We start from the raw sequence: 15913 nt of genomic DNA, 5'->3' as shown, positions 1-15913 counted from the left end.
GTACAATGTTAATATGGTACATTATTTTGCTCTGGTCAAAGTGTGTTAAAAAAAAAATTATAATACAATTAATTTTTTTGTCCTCTTACTAAATACCTCAGACTGTCTACTTTCCAAAAAGGGGTAATTTGGGTATTATTTGGACTGTACAAGCACCTCCCCCACAGTAGTAAAACTCTGGTCAGGCACACATTTAACACTTTGATCACCCCTGATGTTTAACCCCTTCTAAGCCAGTGTCATTAGTACAGTGACAGTGCATATTTTTTAGCACTGATCACTGTATTAGTCTCACTAGTCCCCAAAAAGTGTCAGTTAAAAGTCCCGAATGTCCGCCGCAATATCGCAGATCGCCACCATTACTAGTAAAAATAAATTATTAAATAAAAATATCCCATAGTTTGTAGAAGCTATAACTTTTGCGCAAACCAATCAATATATGCTTATTGGGATTTTTTTTTACCAAAAATATGTAACAGAATACATATTGGCCTAAATTGATGAAGAAATTAGATATGTAAAATAATTTTACTAGATATGTTTTATAAACGAAAATAAAAAATATTGTTTTTCAAATTTTTTCATAATTTTTTTTTTTTTTACCAAAAATATATAGCAGAATACATATTGGCCTAAATAAATGAAGCAATTTGTTATTGTCAAATTTATTTTTTGCATATGATTTATAGCAGAAAGTAAAAAAATATTGTTTTGTATATTGTGTATTGTGACGTGTATATTATGTAAATAATAAATTGTGATCTTTTTATGTTTATAGTCCAAAAAATAAAAACCACAGATGTGACCAAATACCACCAAAAGAAAGCTCTATTTGTGGGGAAAAAAAGACATCAATTTTATTTGGGTACAGCGTCGTACGACCAATTGTCAGTTAAAGTAACACAGTGCCGTATCGCAAAAATGGCCTGGTCATTAGGGGGGTTAAATCTGGTTAAAAGTGGTTAAGGGCCTCAAAAAATAAAATAGGCTGTTAGTACTGATCAATTTTCAAATATATAGAGTATATACCATAGATTGCAGATGCTATAACTAAGAAACCAATTAATGTACTTTTATTTACCAAAGACATGTAGCAGAATACATTTTGGCCCCAATTAATTTGAATTAATTAAATTGTTTTAATTATCAATTAATACACGCTTATTGGGATTATTTTATTACCAAAAATATGTAGCAGAATACATATTGACCTAAATTGATGAAGACATTAGATTGTTTAAATTATTTTATTGGATATGTTTTCTAACTGAAAATAAAAAATATTCCTTTTTTAAAAATTTTCGGTGTTTCATTATTTTTTTTTTTTTTTTTACCAAAAAGATTGTAGACGCTATAACAAAAAAAAACAATTAATATAAACTTTTTTTTTTTTTTTTTTACCAAAGACATGTACCAGTATACATTTTGGCCTAAATTTATGTAGAAATTAGATTTTTAAATTATTTTATTGGATATGTTTTATAACTGAAAATAAAAAATATTCCTTTTTTTTAAATTTTCTGAGTTTTTATTAATATTTTTTTTTTTTTACCAAAAAGATTCTAGACGCTATAACAAAGAAACCAATTAATAATATAATTTTTTTTTTTTTTTTTTACCAAAGACATGTACCAGAATACATTTTGGCCTAAATTTATGTAGAAGTTAGATTTGTTTTAATTATTTTATTGGATATGTTTTATAACATAACATTTTTTTTCATTTTTGGTCTTTTTTAATTTATTATTTATTTTTTTTTTCTAACAAAAAGATTGTAAACGCTATAAGAAAACAATTAATATACACTTTTTTTTTTTAGCGAGGACATGTAGCAGAATACATTTTGGTCTAAATTTATGAAGATGTTTTTTTTTAAATATTTTACTAGATATGTTTTATAACTGAAAAAAAAAATTTTTTTGGTCTTTTTTACGTTTATTTGAATCTTCTGTTTTTTTATTTATATAATAAAAAATAAAAAAAACCCAGTGGATATCAAATACCACCAAAAGAAAGCTCTATTTGTGGGGAAAAAAACTGTAAAATTTCATTTGTATACAGTGTTGCATAATGATGCAATTGCCAATTGAAGTAGCACAGTGCTAAATAGCAAAAATGTTCTGGTCATAAAAGGGTTAAAACCTCCCGGAGCGGACATGGTAAAAATAAATAAATAAATAAAAGGATCCTTATTCTGGTGTGTTATCTTTGTGAAATTTGTCAATATGAGGACGGCACATTTCATGGATGGGGTCGTGTTTCTTGTAATTTGCCACACATCTGAATTTGACATTTATCAATGGGAGGTAAAACAGGAATGAACTGGTTTATTCCAGAAATTGAAATCACAACAGTCATCTCATCCTCCCCTCCCCTCCCCTCCCATACAGAATAGAGAAAATTTGAAATTTGACAGTTGAAATCCACAAATGTACTGGCTGAGGTCATGTGACCCAGCAGCCTCACATCTCTGACATGAGAATATACAGCCTGTTTACAATTTAGGGGAGACTTAGGGGAGGAGTCATGTAACTAGCACTGTGATGTGATTGGGCAGTGCAGCTATGAATAGCATCCTGGCTTGTTGCCAACTTAGGGGAGTTGCCATGGTGACCAGCCCTGTGATGTGATTGGCCAGTTTGAATATCACCTATGATGTCATCGGCAGTTAGCTATAAACTGATCAGTCACACCTGTGAGGAGCTCAGAAGAGTCTGACTTCTCTTGGAGTGAAGATCTGTTGTTCTGAGCTCTCTGAGAATTCTTCTTCTTTGACAGTTTCTGATTTTCTCTGTGTTTTTAACCAGTGAAATGAGAAAACTGATGATGGAAAATATGATTCCAAAAATAAGACCTGAGCCATTTAATGGCTTTATGAAAAAAAATAGGGATGCAGTCCACACAATATCATCTGTAGTGACTCCCCCGAGCTGTGACACTAAAAACACCATGAATGTTGCAGCTATTAGAAAGATCATGAAAAATGCCGTACCAGCAAGAAAGCCCATGAAGAATGCAGCAGCAGAAGCCCCACCTCTTGTCACTCCCCCGAGCTGTGACACTAGAAAGAGCAGGGTAAATGTTGCAGCTATTAGAAAGATCATGAAAAATGCCGCTCCAGCTAGAAAGCCTCTGAGAAATGCAGCAGCAGAAGCCCCACCTCTTGTCACACCCCCGAGCTGTGACACTAGAAAGAGCAGGGGAAATGTTGCAGCTATTAGAAAGATCCTGAAAAATGCCGCACCAGCTAGAAAGCCTATGAGAAATGCAGCAGCAGAAGTTCCACCTCTTGTCACACCCCCGAGCTGTGACACTAGAAAGAGCATAGAACTTGTCACTGCAGGATCTCTACGCTGTGACACCCAGTCAGCCTTCATATTACACCGTGTGCTCGGAGAAGGAGGATACGGACAGGTAAGTTCAAATTTTCTCACCTATAACTAGATTAGTAGCTCCACCCACAAAACAAATCCCTCCCCAGTAACTAGCCAATGTGTACCAGCCACCCAAAACTGATTCAGCTACTGGTAGACTTAATTATGTTACTCTGCCTTATGGAGGGGAGGAGCCGGGAAAACAAAATTAGGAAAGCTCTCTAGAGCTGCACAATTCTGGCCAAAATGAGAATCACGATTTTTTTGCTTAGAATAAAAAGATCACGATTCTCTGACGCTTCTCGCGATGTAAAATCTTTCACATTATACAAAAAAAATGGGCTAATTTTACTGGTTAGATTTTTTTTTTTTTTTTTTTTTTTAATTCATTGCATTTGAAGGACCACTGCGCAAATGCAGTGTGACATAAAATATTGCAACAACCACCATTTTATTCTCTAGGGCAGTGATGGCAAACCTTGGCACCCCAGATGTTTTGGAACTACAATTCCTATGATGCTCATGCACTCTGCAGTGTAGTGGAGCATCATGGGAAATGTAGTTCCGAAATCTGGAGGGCCAAGGTTCGCCTTCACTGCTCTAGGGTGTCTACTAAAAAAAATATATATAATGTTTGGGGGTTCTAAATAATTTTCTAGCAAAAAAAAAAAAAAATGATTTTAACTTGAAACCAACAAATGTCAGAAAAAGGTTTAGTGTTTAAGTGGTTAAACTTTTTTCACTTACACACACACAGTCTATTCCATTGACAAATTGTTATTTCCTTTCTTTTGAGGGCTGTGGCTTCAGAAGAGCAGAGAGAATTCTTTGCATAGAAAGAATCGTGAAACACTTTAATAGAAAGAATTGTGAAACACTTTAGTAAAAATCGCGATAACAATTCTTGATGATTAATTGTGCAGCTCTAAAGCTCTCCCTGTCATAGATATCAGAAGACAGTCCGTCATCGAGCCTCGCAGCCTTCATCAATAACTACTTCTGATTCCTCCCCAATGCTAGTTACATCCTTTCCCAATAATGAAGAACCGTTCTTTCCTATAACACAAATGATTTTTGTCTTTTCTGTCATTCAGGTCTTTCTGGCAACCCATTGTGCAACCAAGAAGATCATGGCCATCAAGTCAGTTGTGAAGACTTCAGATCAACGGGACGACATTGAAACAGAGCTGAAGGTCATGAAGATGGCGGCAGGGTGTCCATTCCTCACCCAGCTTTACACCACTTTTCAGACCCGCGATTCTGCCTGTTTCGCTATGGAGTACATCTCTGGAGGGGATCTGTTTCATTTCACCAGAAACAATTCCCCTCTTCCAATTTCCGTCATAAGGTAAGTCTCATCACCACAATGATAATAGAATAGAAAGCAATCTTTATAAGATATGTCGTTTTACAATCCAGGCTTTTAAGAGTTTAGAATTACATTGGACTCCATTAGAATGTGTAGCTACATCAGTCCACCCAGATCTAACATAGATACTTTAGAGTAATGTCACTCCGTCCCCCATAAATTGGGGACAACGCACCTCTCCCAAGCTTAGATACTCTATATTATCATAGTAGGGTTGGGGTTCAAAGTAGACTGTTCATACACATGCCATTCTGCAATCCCAGTTTCCCCAAAGCGGGCAGTGATTGCACCATGTGGGGAAGGAGATGGAGACAGTCCAGAGTCACCTAGTAACGTTCTTTAAGAGGTTTCTGATGCCGGGAGGCAGAGCAGGGTTTCTGACCATGTGACCGCCATGATTGGCTGTCACAGTGGTCACATGGTCAGAGAGCTCCTAATTGCATGTAGCGATTGGGAGCTTTCCTTTAGCCACCGGTAACTGTGCCAGGAGTGCATTCTCAGGACAGCTCTGTTTACATTCTGGTACCCATATATGCGGCCTCTCAGCGTTAAGGCCCACCCACCTAGAGGCCACATATATGCATACCACCAGCATGAAGGGGCTAACACTTCTGGACCAGTGATGTACCGGTATCTCATTACCCTGGTACTGTTTTTTAGAGGTGGCGGTCTAACTAACCGCTGGATTCATTTTATATGCAGCAGGAGGGGACTTCCTCCACTCCCGGCACCTACCACAGCTTTCTCAGGCTCTCTCATCCTACCGGGAGACCCAGACAACCAGCCGACACGTCTACTGGCTGGTCAGACAGCTGAACAAAGCTGTGATCGGCTTTGATCGGCTCTCCGCTATGGTAACCCGGCGATGGTGATGACATTGTGACCTGACATTTTTAAGGAATCAAAATCATTCAAAAACACAGATCTCGGTGTTGTGAATGCTTTTAAGGATAGAGGAGAGACTTGGGGTCTTATAATACCGGTCACATGCCTATTGCTGTGACAAGCATGTTTATGGCCTGGATCCTACCAATGGGTTCTCCAAGGAGACTCCAGAATCTGGGATCTGATAAAACCAGAAATGGTGAGCAGGTGCCATACCCAGAACTCTGACCGTACGGTCACCTAACTAACCTCAAAGGTGTGACCGGTAATGGGATAGAGCCAGGTACTCCCTCCCCCTGCCCATGGATAATGTTTCTACTTAAGTCTAATGACTGTAAAATGTAATTCCTTTATTAACTAATTTTTTTCTCTTTTATAGATTTATTGCGGCGGAAATATCCTGCGGATTGCAGTTCCTTCACAAGCGTGGCATCGTCCATAGAGACATCAAGTTAGGCAACATCCTAATGGACGACAAAGGTCATGTCCGTATTGCAGACTTTGGATTGGCAGTAATGGATCTGTTCGGTGATCAGAAGGTGACGGGTGTAGCCGGAACTCGTGGATACTTGGCGCCAGAAGTAAGTCACGCTCTGTTTACCCATCATTAGGCCTCATCTATTCAGTAGATCACAATCCAATCACTATCCCTCTGATACTTGTAATATGAACATTTTAGACTGCATACAGAACACTGCAATGTAAATCACCTGATTGGTAATCATTAAGCTCTTAAAATCTTTTTAATAATTTGTTAACCACTTGCCGACTGCCGCACGAACATATACGTCGACACAATGACACGGTCAGGCAAATGGGCGTACGTCCCTTTAAAATTTGCCGCTGTGTCCCGCAATCGTGTCACGGAGCTGAAGAACGGGGAGATGTCAGTGTAAACACAACATCTCCCCATTCTTCCTAGTGACATGTCACTGTTCCTCTGCTCCCTCTCATTGGGAGCAGCGATCAGTGACATGTCGCTTGTAGCCACGCCCCCTAACAGTTAGAACACTATCCTAGGACACACTTAACCCCTTCCCAGCCCCCTAGTGGTTAACCCCTTCACTGCCAGTCACATTTAAGTGCATTTTTATAGCACTGATCGCTGTATAAATGTGAATGGTCCCAAAATAGCGCCAAAAGTGTCTGATGTGTCTGCCATAATGTCGCAAAATTATTAATAAAAATGCCATAAAACTATCCCCTATTTTGTAGACGGTATAACATTTGCGCAAACCAATCAATAAACGCTTATTGCGATTTTTTTTACCAAAAATATGTAGAAGAATACATATCGGCCTAAACTGAGGAAAACATTTGTTCTTTTATATATTTTTTGAGGATATTTATTATAGCAAAAAGTAAAAAATATTGCTTTTTTTTTTCAAAATTGTCGCTCTTTTTTTGTTTATAGCGCAAAAAATAAAAACCGCAGAGGTGATCAAATACCACCAAAAGAAAGCTCTATTTGTGGGGAAAAAAGGACATCAATTTTGTTTGGGAGCCACGTCGCACAACAGTCAGTTAAAGTGACGCAGTGCCGAATCGCAAAAAGTGCTCTGGTCTTTGGCCAGCCAAATGGTCCAGGGCTTAAGTGGTTAATATATGTCCATGGGGGGGCAGCCATTGCGTATGCCGGCTCTGCCTCCTGGTTTAGCTGTTGGGCACAGTGGTTGTTCTTTGCCATTTCTCTTGCTTAAAGCTACAATATCTATAATAATGGACATATGAAATAGTAAACATAAAAATGTAAAAAGCTACATCAAGGTTAATGTTGCAATGATTTCTACTGGAGAGCAGATATCACTACCTGCTCTCTTTATGGCCCATTCATTAAATGCATGCCACTGTGTAGAGCCTGTGGTATCCTATGAAGTTCTATATACTTAGCATAACAAAGAGAACTCTGATTTGATTAGGGTGAGTCACATGACTAGGCTCTCGCTCAAGTTTTTTTTTTTATGTTTACACCCATTCCCTGTAATAGCACTCAAAGTCCCAATTCCACCGCTGTGCTTTATAAATGTAATTATTATTAAAATAGCGCTATTGCCACAGTAAGGACACACTGATGCTTTGTAAATGCCTCCCTTAGAATACACGTTCAATGAATACATATTATTATTTCCCTTATAAAAGGATGGTAAGTTTGTAGGAACTAAGTAACTGATTTCGTTTCTCTGATTGGCAGGTTATCAATGGCGACTTCTACCAGTTTGAACCCGACTGGTTTTCACTGGGGGTTGTCATATACGAGATGGCTACCGGCACTGTACCATTCTGTACCTATAACACCGAGGTATACTGGGAGGCTGTGAATTACGAAGATCCTGTTTACCCCGCAGACATGGATCCACACCTGAAGGACTTCATAGACGGAGTAAGTACAAGACATTTTCTAATTTTGAAGAGGCACAGGGAAGGTTTCTAGGCCTACTACTGCTGCTTTAGGGGTATAATGTAGGAGTGTTGCAAATTCTGGTTGTCAGCTGGATTGTTGGGTAGTTTGGCTTCTTCATCCCATGGTGAAGATCCAATGGGAATACTTCACCCTGGGGCTGAGGGCTCAGAAGATGATGCCACATGGGGTCAATCACTGATGTGCACATTGTATGAGGTTATTAAAGGAGAACTCCCCCCCATGTATTATTGTTTTGAATATAGTGGGGAGGATTAGATCACCTGCCGTCATTTTAATCTTGTCTGTGTCCCTGTTGTGGACATTTTGTTTCATATATTGTCCTGGGGACACGGAAATCTCAGCAAGGGGGGACACAGAAAGCAACCACAACCTAACAGAGAGGTTCTAATACCTTTCCAACTCCATTCATCAAACTGCTTTTATCGCCCTGTGCTGATAAATTATGTTAATGAGAAGAAAAAAAGTTCTTTAAAAATATCCAATCTCATCCCTTTGCTTGTGGCTGTAATTCTACTTTAAGTATCACCGCCAATCTAAAGAGCTCAGGCAGTTACAAGTGATCTAATGGCGGCACATCATAATGTGTACTCATTTGTTGTGCTGGGATATAATATGAATTCCATCCATGTCAGTAGACATGCAGCACCTGTATTTGGCTATATATATATGTTTTCACATGCTATGATCCTCCAATGGGTGAAAGGACCGCCCAGGAGGAGACGCAGTGTAATCAAAGGTTTTTTTTTTTCTTTTCTAAAAAGTGCAAAATTAACTCAAAATAACTTAATTTCTCTTTTATAGCTGCTATGCAAATGTCCGAACAAGAGGCTTGGAGTCGGCAGAGACATAAGACGGCATTCATTCATGAGGCTTATTGATTGGAAGTCGCTGGAACAAGGGAAAGGACAGCCCCCTTTCTCAGTATGCCAGGTAAGTACACAAATCTTTATAGGATTCAAAAAGAAGATTGTTACACACTATAAGGAGCATTGCTGTGTCCTTACAGCTAATGTAGGGGGGTACAGACATATCCCAGCCTGTAAGAAAACCTCACAGATTAATCAGTCAATATTTCATTCTCTACAGGAGAAGTAAATAAGATTTAAACTTTCTATGCATCAGACACAATGGGGATGATTTACTAAAACTGGAGAGTGAAAAATCTGATGCAGCAGTGTATGCTAGCCAATCAGCTTCTAACTTTCCGCTTGTTCAATAAAGCTTTGACAAAAAAAATGTCAGCTGATTGGTTACCATGCAGAGCTGCACCAGGTTTTGCACTCTCCAGTTTTAGTAAATAAACCCCAATGGTGCACAGCTGGGAGTGATAGTTGAAGTGAGAAGGTGCAATGGTTCATAATACAACGTCTGGGGTGTCTAGGACATTTGGCTTCGACCATCATGATGTGGTTTAAGGCATGGGACCAGACATGTTGTTTGCTTCTAGATTTGTATCCTATCTGCTCCTCCACTGCATGGAAAGAGGAAGAAGGTTCTAGGTTGTATTCAAGAAGTTGTTTGATGTTAAAGCCCAACTCAAAAAATAAATAAATTGCGCAGTAGGCAACCACCACCCCCAGCCCACCCTGCACTCTAATGCTTTATTGCTTGTAAACTCTAGGGGCAGATAAAGAGGGACCTAGCCCTAACCCCTCTGCGTCATCATGTACAATACAGGCCTATCAGTCCTACGTTGTATGTGAGGGGGTAAAAATGTGACCGTGGCTGGGAAAGCTTTAGAGAGGGTCTGTGAGCGATCGGTTGCATAGATGAAGGCCGTCCAAAGCAACGAATAAATTATTAAGCCTTATTCCTCTACCCCTAGGCAACCCCCCCCCACACACACACACACACACACACACAAATACTGCAAGGGTAATTTATACTTGTTTCTGGAATTGGGCTTTAAGCAATATTCTGATATTTACTCAGGTCAGAGATCTATGAATACAGAATCTCATATTTGTTTTTTCATTTTGCAGCCCTTGGACATAGAAACAAACTGTCGACTTCCTCCATCAGCGATAGATGTAAAGGCTTTGGACATTCCAGGAAAGAAAATATACATTCCTGGATTCTTAAACATCGACTGGTCCTGAGGACGCCTGTCAACATATAGTGTGTGTGGTGTGTAGTGTGTTGTGTGTAGTGTGTGTTTTGTGTGTATTCTTTAGTGTTTAGTTGACAGTGTGTGCCAGCAGGGTGCAAGCCAGCAAGCCACCCACATCAGTGTACCAGCCAGCAAGCCACTTACATCAGGGTGCCAGCCAGCAAGCCCACCCACAGCAGGGTGCCAGCCAAAAAGCCTACCCACATCATGGTCCCAACCAGCAAGCCACCCACAGCAGGATGCCAACCAGCAAGCCCACCAACAGCAGGGTGCTGTCAGCTTATGTCACGCTATGGGGACGGAGCAGCCGGGCAGCCGGGGAACACAGGTCCTAATTTGTGTGCATTGTGTCACTCACCCACTCCTGCACACCTGTCAAATTAGGGCTGTGTTTGTCCAGCCGCTGCGTCCCCTTAAAGGGGTGGATGGACATGATGATGAAGATTCCTCATATTTGGACAATAGTTCTTGATGTGACATAATACCTGGATTTGACCTATATACCGATATATTCATGAGAGATTTGGAGAGGACAGTTCATCTGTAAAGATATTGATATCATCTTCAGAAGATCCAGATGAACAAAGATTAAAAAAAAAAAAAAAACTGCACGGTACAGAGGAGCCACCCACAGCAGAGTGCCAGCCAGCAAGCCCACCCACAGCAGGGTGCTGTCAGCCTATGTTACGCTATGGGGACGGAGCAGCCGGGCAGCCGGGGAACACAGGTCCTAATTTGTGTGCATTCAGGGTCACTCACCCACTCCTGAACACCTATCAAATTAGGGCTGTGTTTGTCCAGCCGCTGCGTCCCCTTAAATGGGTGGATGTACATGATGATGAAGATTCCTCAAGTTTGGACATTAGTACTTGATGTGACAAAATACCTGGATTTGACCTATATACCGATATATTCATGGAAAAATTTGGAGAGGACAGTTCATCTGTAAAGACATTGATATCATCTTCAGAAGATCCAGATGAACAAAGATTCAAAATCAAACAAAAAAACTGCACTGTAGGACAGCAGGGTGCTGTCAGCCTATGTTACGCTATGGGGATGGAGCAGCCGGGCAGCCGGGGAACACAGGTCCTAATTTGTGTGCATTCAGGGTCACTCACCCACTCCTGCACACCTGTCAAATTAGGGCTGTGTTTGTCCAGCCGCTGCGTCCCCTTAAAGGGGTGGATGGACGTGATGATGAAGATTCCTCAAATTTGGACAATAGTTCTTGATGTGACCTTTACCTGATTTGGACCTATATACCGATATATTCATGAGAAATTTGGAGAGGACAGTTCATCTGTAAAGACATTGAGATCATCTTCAGAAGATCCAGATGAACAAAGATTGAAAATCAAACAAAAAAAAACCTGCACTGTACAGAGGAGCCACCCACAGCAGAGTGCCAGCCAGCAAGCCAACCACAGCAGAGTGCCAGCCATAAGATGCCCACCCACAGCAGGGTGCCAGCCAGCTAGCCACCCACATTAGGGTGCCAGCCAGCAAGCCCACCTGCAGCAGGGTGCCAGCCAGCAACAGCAGAGTGCAAGCCACAAAGTCCACCCACGGCAGGGTGCCAGCCACAAAGTCCACCCACAGCAGGGTGCCAGCCAGAAAACCTACCCATATCAGGGTGACAGCAAGCAAGCCACCTACATCAGGGTGCCAGCCAGCAAGCCCACCCACATCAGGGTGCCAGCCAGCAAGCCCACCCACATCAGGGTGCCAGCCAGCAAGCCCACCTGCAGCAGGGTGCCAGCCAGCAAGCCAGCCACAGCAGAGTGCCAGCCACAAAGTCCACCCACGGCAGGGTGCCATCCACAAAGTCCACCCACAGCAGGGTGCCAGCCAGAAAACCCACCCACATCAGGGTGACAGCAAGCAAGCCACCTACATCAGGGTGCCAGCCAGCAAGCCCACCCACATCAGGGTGCCAGCCAGCAAGCCACCCACATCAGGGTGCCAGCAAGAAAGCCTACTCACAGCAGGGTGCCAGCCAGCAAGCCCACCCACATCAGGGTGCCAGCCAGCAAGCCCATGCACAGCATGGTGCAAGCCAGCAAGCCAGCCACAACAGGGTGCCAGCCAGCAAGCCAGCCACAGCAGAGTGCTAGCCACAAAGTCCACCCACGGCAGGGTGCGAGCCACAAAGTCCACCCACAGCAGGGTGCGAGCCAGAAAACCCACCCACATCAGGGTGACAGCAAGCAAGCCACCTACATCAGGGTGCCAGCCAGCAAGCCCACCCACATCAGGGTGACAGCCAGCAAGCCACCCACATCAGGGTGCCAGCAAGAAAGCCTACTTACAGCAGGGTGCCAGCCAGCAAGCCCACCCACATCAGGGTGCCAGCCAGCAAGCCCATGCACAGCATGGTGCAAGCCAGCCACAGCAGGGTGCCGGCCAGCAAGCCAGCCACAGCAGTGTGCCAGCCAGAAAGTCCACCCACGGCAGGGTGCCAGCCACAAAGTCCACCCACAGCAGGGTGCCAGCCAGAAAACCCACCCACATCAGGGTGACAGCAAGCAAGCCACCTACATCAGGGTGCCAGCCAGCAAGCCCACCCACATCAGGGTGCCTTGCCACTGATGAAAAGAAAGAAAGAAAGAAAGAAAGAAAGAAAGAAAGAAAGAAAGAAAGAAAGAAAGAAAGAAAGAAAGAAAGAAAGAAAGAAAGAAAGAAAGAAAGAAAGAAAGAAAGAAAGAAAGAAAGAAAGAAAGAAAGAAAGAAAGAAAGAAAGGTAATTAGGTAAACTAAAATACAAATAAAAATGTAGCGCTAATGATAATGACCAATGGTGGAAAACACATCAGTGATGGTGGCCATTAGAGAGGGCCCATGAATGAAGCACATGTGCTGATTGTCTACCATTCACAGCTGCACCAGATTCTGAGTGCTCCAGTTCTAGTAAACCTCTCCCCCACTTCATGGGTTACCGTCTTCCCTGCCTCGAATCACGGCCAGTTCAGCAAGAACTGATCAATTAACTTGATTCTGGGACTTTTCATTGTCTGGTTTATGGCTACATATTGGGACTTTATTGTATTTTTCCCATCACATACTAATTGATATCACGTCACATGTGCTTCATTCATGGGCCCTCTCTAATGGCCACCATCACTGATGTGTTTTCCACCATTGGTCATTATCATTAGCGCTACATTTTTATTTGTATTTGTATTTTTAATATTGGTCATATTCTATGTAGCTGCTTTTTGCATATTGGGTTAGCGCAGTGTTATTTATATACATCTTTCTTAATTAGGTAAACTAGCCAGCTGTGCGAGGCCCCTATGACTGCAAGGCTTGAGGCCACCGCGAAAGAAAGAAAGAAAGATGGAAGGAAAGAAAGAAAGAAAGAAAGATAGAAAGAAAGAAAGGTAATTAGGTAAACTAAAATACAAATAAAAATGTAGCGCTAATGATAATGACCAATGGTGGAAAACACATCAGTGATGGTGGCCATTGAAGAGGGCCCATGAATGAAGCACATGTGCTGATTGTCTACCATTCACAGCTGCACCAGATTCTGAGTGCTCCAGTTCTAGTAAACCTCTCCCCCACTTCATGGGTTACCATCTTCCCTGCCTCGAATCAAGGCCAGTTCAGCAAGAACTGATCAATTAACTTGATTCTGGGACTTTTCATTGTCTGGTTTATGGCTACATATTGGGACTTTATTGTATTTTTCCCATCACATACTAATTGATATCACGTCACATGTGCTTCATTCATGGGCCCTCTCTAATGGCCACCATCACTGATGTGTTTTCCACCATTGGTCATTATCATTAGCGCTACATTTTTATTTGTATTTGTGTTTTTAATATTGGTCATATTCTATGTAGCTGCTTTTTGCATATTGGGTTAGCGCAGTGTTATTTATATACATCTTTCTTAATTAGGTAAACTAGCCAGCTGTACAAGGCCCCTATGACTGCGAGGCCTGAAGACCAGGTGGCTTCTTAGACCCTGTGACTCTGGCACACCTCCGTTTCCAGCTGTGCGAGGCCCCTATGACTGCGAGGCCTGAGGCCACCGCGAAAGAAAGAAAGAAAGAAGGATGGAAGGAAAGAAAGAAAGATGGAAGGAAAGAAAGAAACTAGCCAGCTGTGCAAGGCCCCTATGACTGCGAGTCCTGAAGACCAGGTGGCTTCTTAGACCCTGTGACTCTGGCACACCTCCGTTTCCAACTGTGCGAGGCCCCTATGACTGCGAGGCCTGAGGCCACCGCGAAAGAAAGAAGGATGGAAGGAAAGAAAGAAAGAAAGATGTAAGGAAAGATAGAAACTAGCCAGCTGTGCAAGGCCCCTATGACTGCGAGGCCAGGTGGCTTCTTAGACCCTGTGACTCTGGCACACCTCCGTTTGCATGCGGTCACACTGCTCCAACTCCAAAAAATAGCAGGGTGCCAGCCAGCAAACCCACCCACATCAGGGTGACAGCAAGCAAGCCACCTACATCAGGGTGCCAGCCAGCAAGCCCAACCACAGCAGGGTGCTGTCAGCCTATGTTACGCTATGGGGACGGAGCAGCCAGGCAGCCGGGGAACACAGGTCCTAATTTGTGTGCATTCAGGGCCACTCATCCGCTCCTGCACACCTGTCAAATTAGGGCTGTGTTTGTCCAGCCGCTGCGTCCCCTTAAAGGGGTGGATGGACATGATGAACAATAGTTCTTGATGTGACATACTACCTGTATTGGACGTATATACACCGATATATTCATGAGAAATTTGGAGAGGACAGTTCATCTGTAAAGACATTGATATCATCTTCAGAAGATCCAGATGAAGAAAGATTCCTCATTTTTGGACTTTACTTCTTGATATTCATCAAACAAGCAGTTTTAAACTGAAAACCATCAAAAGATTTTGTGATGTCCACCCACAGATGTATAATCCAGGGAGCAATCCGATCGCCTTCGGGGGTCAGGAAGGAATTTTTTCCCTGTTGGAGCAAATTACACCATGCTTCATCAGGGTTTTTTTCGCCTTCCTCTACATCAACTGTGGGGTCTGGATAATCATACAAAAAAAAAACAAAAAAAACTGCACTGTACAGAGGAGCCTTGACGAGGCAGTGCAGCTTCCACATACATTTGCAAATGTGTGCAATGTGACTGCCTGTATGGGGGATGCACGGAGCGCTTGTACCCACCGCCCTCACACGGGGTACGGATTCATACGCCTTGTGTGAACGAGGCCTTAGGACCGCACTTTACAGAGGAGCCTTGGTGAAGAAGTGCGGCTTCCCCATATGCAAATGTATGCAACTAAGACCTCTGTTTTTAATGCCAAGTGTTAGATTGTGCCTTTTTGATTTATTTGCAGGTTAGCTGGTAAGTGTGCTGGGAAATCTTTTGTTTTTTTGCTGTGCAAAGCCCTTCCATGTGCACCTTACTTCAAAAGCTAGTTAAAAACTGCTGTAGCTGCCCTGCTTTGTACACTGTTTTTAGATACAACTTTAATAAAAACTACATTTGTAAAACAAAAACTGGGTTAGTTGTCCGGTTTTGTATACTGTTTTTAAATAAAGCTTTAATAAAAACTACAATTTATAAAAAAAAACTCTGGTAGTTGTCCTGTTTTGTATACTGTTTTTACACAAAACTTTAATAAAAACTGCAATTATAAAAAAAAATCGTGGGGTAGTTGTCTTGTATTGTATACTGTTTTTGAATGAAACTTTAATACAAACTACAATTATATATATATATATATATATATATATATATATATATATATATAT

General features: G+C 41.9%; 2 long non-coding RNA genes across 2 annotated transcripts in view; one reads left to right on the top strand and one right to left on the bottom strand.

Annotated features, from left to right (window-relative positions):
* The window catches only part of LOC141112570 (uncharacterized), a 70710-nt gene that overhangs the window by 35437 nt on the left and 19360 nt on the right, over positions 1-15913 (bottom strand). The gene's annotated exons all lie outside the window — the stretch shown is intronic.
* On the top strand, positions 11393-15896 carry LOC141111654 (uncharacterized). Its single transcript, XR_012236469.1, has 3 exons — positions 11393-12903; positions 13429-13543; positions 14069-15896. It is a non-coding gene; the product is annotated as an uncharacterized lncRNA (long non-coding RNA).

Source organism: Aquarana catesbeiana, linkage group LG11 (genome assembly GCF_042186555.1).
Source record: "Aquarana catesbeiana isolate 2022-GZ linkage group LG11, ASM4218655v1, whole genome shotgun sequence".
NCBI lineage: Eukaryota > Metazoa > Chordata > Amphibia > Anura > Ranidae > Aquarana > Aquarana catesbeiana.
The sequence above is the reverse complement of the archived record's forward strand: the minus strand, read 5'-3'. Positions and strand labels throughout refer to the sequence as shown.